The following is a 6,248-nucleotide window of genomic DNA, read 5'->3' on the forward strand; positions in this document are numbered from 1 at the left end:
GGGCGGGAGGGACAGGTGGGTGCCTCCTCGGACCCAGTGCCGCCCTCGCGTGCGGCAGCGCTCCCTCTCAGGGCTTTGCAGACCGCTCTGTGCTAAGGTCGAAATGCAGCATGAAGCATTAATCTCGGACGTACGTGCCTCTCTCAGGATGACGCGGGGTTATTTGTTAGTGTTGCTCAATTAAATAATCGGGTGAGGTGGGAAGATGCCCCAGACTGGTGTGTGTCTCTCTTGACAGCTCAGGTGAAGCGCTTGCTTTGGAGGGGTTTTATGTAAAATACTTCTTTACAAGACCCCGGGAATGAAGGGGGAAGTAAACCTTAAGGTACATGAAAATTAGCATAAAAGAAAATAGCAAAAGGGAATTTAAAAACCTCATTTTTTAAATCAGATGAGGCACCTTGTCTATGGACGGTGAACAAATCTAGAGAATCTTGTCAGCTGCAACTCAAGAAGGAAGCAATCCGAAAGCTTCCTTCTCCTGTGGAGTTTTGAGCTGTTCAAGTTTGTTGTCATTCTTACCAAATTTTGTGTGCATATAAAAAGCTTTTTCTTTTTTCTTTTTAATGGCTTGTGTAGGTTGGATAAGTTGATAAGCGTGACAAAGTGTCTTGTTTTCTGGATTTGTTGGTTTGGTTGTTTCCTACGGTAATGATATTCTGTGATTATTAGGATTTCCAAGTAAGTGCTCACAGTTGAATGCATCTCTTAATTTTTTTAATTTTTTTTTTTAGTAGTAGTAGAAATCCTGAAAGGGCTAAATATCTACAGTTCATTAAGAAATAAGGTTTCCTCCCCCATGAATTCTGGAGTTTAGGAAAACTGATACAGATGGGGTTCTGGTCTGCGTCTGTGCTTTCCAGGGAGTATCGTAACATAAATAGCAGAGAAGGGTATAATCATCTGATACTTAAGAATATTCATGTGTCTCATAGTATTCCTGTTGTCTTGCTGTGTCAGCGCTGCCACTACAGAAAGCATGATAATCAGTATGTCTAAAACAGGGACTTGTTGAGTCTAAACCAAAGTTCATCTCACAGTTGGATTTCCCTTTTGGCCATAGCTTTTCCAAAAGGTCTCAAGGTTGCACGGTAATAATTTGCCAGCATAGTTTTGTAAGCAACACAATTATTGTTGTCTAAACTTAGTGTGCTGCCTAAGGAATGTAAAATATCTGTTTAAAAGGTAGAGGAATTTACAATACAGGTGGTGCACCAGGGAAGCAAGATGAAAGTTCAGGCAAGCAGGATAAAAAGATTAGCCCTTTGTCAGGGCTGGTCTTTGATAGTGTTGTATGTAAAGTCTGTAAAACACTAAATACATTGTGGGATACTAGCCAAAGCAGTAATCATTCTGAAGAATATCAGATAAATATGTTACTTCCTGAGCAGCAGCAGTAGTTAATTTTCAAACAAATATAGTCCATGTAAAAAAAAAACAAAACCAAAACAACTCTGTGTGTGTGTGTGTGCTGATGTACGCCACTGCCCTCTTATGGATGAAGCGTTTGACTCGGAGTGGCTGGAATGGTCTGACTCCGGTGCTGAAAGGAACAGAATTGCTGTTACGCTGAAGCATTTATTCATTCTCGCTCCCAGTCACAAGCAGGGAACTGTGCACATTTTTACATGAGGAGACCTTCTTGAAACCATGCCGTTCTTGTGCAAGGAACTGATGAACTGTACACAACTTTTATTAAGTAATTGATGCAAAGGAGAGATTGCACAGGGCAGAGAACCATTAAAAACACAGATTTGAAGGAAGAGGCTCCTCAGTTATCAAATCCCTGGATCTCTATGATTATCATGTCTATTAATAATTGTTCATATTTGTGAAAGCACATTTGAGACATTTTTTTTTGTTTAAATGTAATAAATTATACTTCTGAAGTTGGTTTTCAGGCACAAACTTTTTTCTTTTCTCCAGCTTATGCCATTTCTCTTCATCTGGAAGCCATTGGGTAAAGGAAGAAGCAAAGGACGATGGGCAGAACAGCAAGAGACAAAATGTCAGTAGCAGAACTGGTAACGCCTGGTTTCTTTCTTTTTTATGTATTCTGTGTCCAGCATCCTTGGTGCAATAAACCCACTATGTCCTCTGTGGTCCTCCTTCACTTTTGCCATTACCTTCTTTTTCTTCTGTGGGCCAAACAACCTACAGACCTCCCGCCATGCCTTCAGCCCTCTCTGCCAAAACAAGCATGCTTTCTATTCCTCCCTAGACCCTACTGCAATTATTCCTGGTTCTATCAGATTTCCAAGTATCCTTAGTTTTCCCTCTGTCTTTAAAATGCAAGGCAGTGCATACTGTGCCTGGCTTTGAGCAGCAGTGGCTAATTGATAAATTGGCAGGCTAAGGAGAAGAGATACCTTGACCTAAGAAGAAAAGATACCTTGACCTTTGCTGCGCCATTTTCTGTAGGGAGGACATTACATTTTAGATCTTTTCTGGATATGACTTCTGTTTTCCATAAAACCTGCAGAATCTTAATACCTTTACAAATATTCTGTCAGGTTTTGCCAATGAATTGTAAACAATTGGGAAGAGGGGCTCCCAGATGCACTCTATAATCATTTACATCTAGTTCCCTAGGAAATTTAACTAAGTAGTTGTATGAGGCATTTCAGCATGGAATTCCACTCGTTAGCCTGCAAATCTTTTGAAACATACAGACATTTGTAGACTAACACACGAAAGAGCAAAAGCATTAAATGCATTAAAATACGATAATGCACTGAAAAACAAAACCAGGTCCAATCTCTGTTCTAGTACTACAAAATGTCCCTGAAGATTGTGACCCTGATGGCAGGAAAACCCGTGTGCCTGGAACACGGCATGTTAGCAGTCTATATATTTAGATTCATGAAACAAAACTGAGTGCCGAGTGGAGAAACCCTGGCCTGTGAGAATAAATATATGAAGGCATATTTTTAATTTATTTGTGAATTCTCTCCTTAAAATCTTGAGGTGACTAGAAAAGACTCAAAGGTAGTAAGAATCATGGAACAAGAAGGTGTTATGTCCTAGCAGAAAGAAAATACAACACAAGGTAGTGTCTTGTGGCAGTCATAGTCTGATTATTTTTTTTTAATTTTTTGTAGGTTCAGGAATGAATTTTAACATTATTTCCACTGGAAGAATAAGAATGTTTTTGTCTTAAGGTACATTCTTTGTACTAAACTGTAGCTATTTTTTTTTTTTCTGAAAGGAAGATGTTTCCCCATTTGTAATGTCTGCATTAGCCCATCTTTCCCATGCAATATAGATCTCGAGCACAGACCAAAACGGTTAATCGTATCCCCTGGAGTTGCAGTGGTAATTTCCATTCAAAGGCCACGCAAAATTCCCACTGACATCAGTTTAGTAAGAGTTTACCACTGATGGCCGTGCTGATATTGCTGGCTTTATGTTGGCGAGTACAGCAGATAGTGAAGCATGGCCAACTTTCTTCAGTCTCTGGCAGAAATGAGCAAGGATGTATTTCGATGACTTTGTTCTTTTTTCATTAAAGAGTTGGGGATTTGTGTGTGGGGGGGTGTGGTTTTGTATTTTGGGGGGGTTGAGGGGACTGTGGTTTGGGTTTTTGTTTTTTTTCTTATGAGATGTCTATGCAGCAGTTAGTGCTAGCTTTAAATTGCCTAGCTTGGTTACTGTTAGCGGAATTCTAGCAGCATGGAGCTCAGCATGGTTGATACCGATCCAGCCAGTTTGCTGGCAAAACTGAGTTTTGTGCTGCCCCTGCTGCGCTTTCTGTGTTGTGAACGAGTCGTAACGCGATCAGTGACTATAATACAAATGTACTTGTAAGGCTTCTGCATCCTGCCAGAAGGATCTCTGCTGTTCTTGTGTTTGTGAAGAGACAGGAGAAATGGGTTGTTGTGCTTTCAGTACGTTTTGGCTTCTAGTTTTATGTCTTTATTCTGTATTCTAGACATCTAGACAAAAGTTGCCTGGCTGAGTCTCAAACCTGCCAAGACAGAGATGACATTTGACTTCTGATTACTTTTTAGTTTCCTGTTTTCTTGAGGAGACTGTCATTTGTGTATTAATCTTGTGAACTAGCATGCTCTGTCAACGTGAAGCTGGGATCGTACCTTTGCACAAATTGATGCTTTTGTAATAACTTAATTTGCGTCGCAATGAGGAAATATGCAACAGAAATAGTGGCTGTGGCATTCAAGAATAAACACATTACAAATTCTCAGTGCTTAGGTGAGCTCTTTATTACCTTAAGACATTTTCACCAGGCTAGTCACAGGAAAACACCGGGCTTGTGGGTGCTTATGATCCACATAGCCTAGCTTCAGCGTCCACTACTGTACCTTGTAGAAATGCAGTAAGGTGTTGGTGTGTGTAGGTGGTCAAGAACTTGATTTAAATGATCGTTACACTGATGGGAACATTGTGCCTGCATCTAATTAACCAGCAAGCTTGAAATTGCCCTTTACGACAAACAAGGTTAAAGAAAAAGGAAAGGAGAATGTTTATTTAAAGACATCAAACTGGATGGCACAACCGTGAAGATTTTAGAAGAGGTACAGAAATATAACAATCTGTTCTTAATAAGTTTATGCTAAAATCAAATTATCTTTTTCCTTCCTTGCATGCAGCTGAGAAGCCGCAGACCTCATCCATGAGGCTGCAGGGTAGGTCCTAATGCTCCTTTGCCTCTCTAGAATTAGTGCTGTGTCCACAGGGCATGCCGGATGTTCAATCCTTTTCTAGGTATCTCCCAATCCTATTTGTATCTGCTCTCCCAAAGATTTGTAAGTGATTCAGGATGTAATTTTAGAATTACTGGCTCCCCTACACTTTCTGGAATACTTACATGCCGGTTTAATAGTTTGTGATACTGTTCGCAAATTTTAAGCTATTAAAAAGCTATTCATGTTTTTCCCACTTGCAAAGGCTACATACAAGTCACAGGGTAAAGCTGTTTCATATGAACAGTAAACCAATAATCATATAAAGGTTTAAGTAGAACTGTTGTGTTACTGACTCTAGACTGAGATCAGGCAGGACTGTAATCAACCACTTCGAGTGATAGTGGGCTGGAGTCACCAAACTCCAGTTTTATCTTTGAGGAACATTGTGACAAATGTTTGGACCTTTCAAAATGCAAACAGATGAGATAAGTTGCAGGAACCCCAAATTTTTTTTTTTCTTTTTAAAAAAGTGAAAACATATCATCATAAAGGATATTCAGCATTCATAAAAGTTTACTTAGTCTTCATTACCACACCTCATTACCAAAGTATCTGAAAGAAGCTGAACATCTGGAGGCTGGGTACTTGGCATGTATACTACTTGAACAAACAAATAATACAATATTAGATAGGAGGAGGTAGAACTGCTGAGGAGAGTCAGAGGCACTTTTGCACATGGACTGTGCAGAGGGAAGGAGGTTAAGGGCTGGGAGAAGTCTGTATCCATCATGTCAGGCCTACAATTCCTAGATTCTGTCTTTTGTTGTATTTTGTATTTCTAGAAATGCACTACAGCCGCACTCTCTGAAATCCTGTGAGACAGACAAAACCTAGTCAGTAAGTTTCATGAATAAGGAAGAATTCACAACACTGCTATTTTGTCTAGAGGGGTCCTGCATTCAAATTAACCCTCCTAGAGCAAACGTCCTTGGCCAAAGCCTCAGGGTCCTATCCTCGGAAAAGCATCCTCCAAAAAGTAGTGGGCTGGAACCTCAGACATCTTCACATTTTCACACCAAATGCATCTTCAGAACATATTAAACACCCCCTTCAGTCTTTCTAGATGAGAAGTTTTCAAGTCCACTCAGAGCACAGGCTGTAGGACAGGTGATTTAAGGGATGTTATTTCTATTCTGGCAACTGCACGATAACGTAATGAAAACGCAGACATTTCTGCAGGTTTTAATAACTTTTTCTAGGTATGGAACGAGTCTTGAAAACAGCTTGTGCTTTTGTGGTCATTAAAGCATGAGAAATGTATAGTAACAGCAATGATATGTCTGTCCTGTGGTTTCTGTGTATTTTGTGGTGAGGCCTGCAGTTCTTCCTACTGTCCAAATGAGGAAATTTGCTGGAAAGCACTGTACTCCCTTCACCTAGATCTCCTCTGCAGTGAGAGTCAGTTTGGATTTTGTCCCAGAGCAGAGTCTGAATGTAGCTGGGCCACGTTGCCACGCTTAGGAGCAGGGACTGGTAAGATGCTCCAGGATAAATAGGTGACATCTTTCCACATGAAACGTGTTTTTAGAGCAAAATGTACAG

This window comes from Egretta garzetta, unplaced genomic scaffold, assembly GCF_000687185.1.
Source record: "Egretta garzetta isolate BGI_Z169 unplaced genomic scaffold, ASM68718v1 scaffold593, whole genome shotgun sequence".
Taxonomy (NCBI): Eukaryota; Metazoa; Chordata; class Aves; order Pelecaniformes; family Ardeidae; genus Egretta; species Egretta garzetta.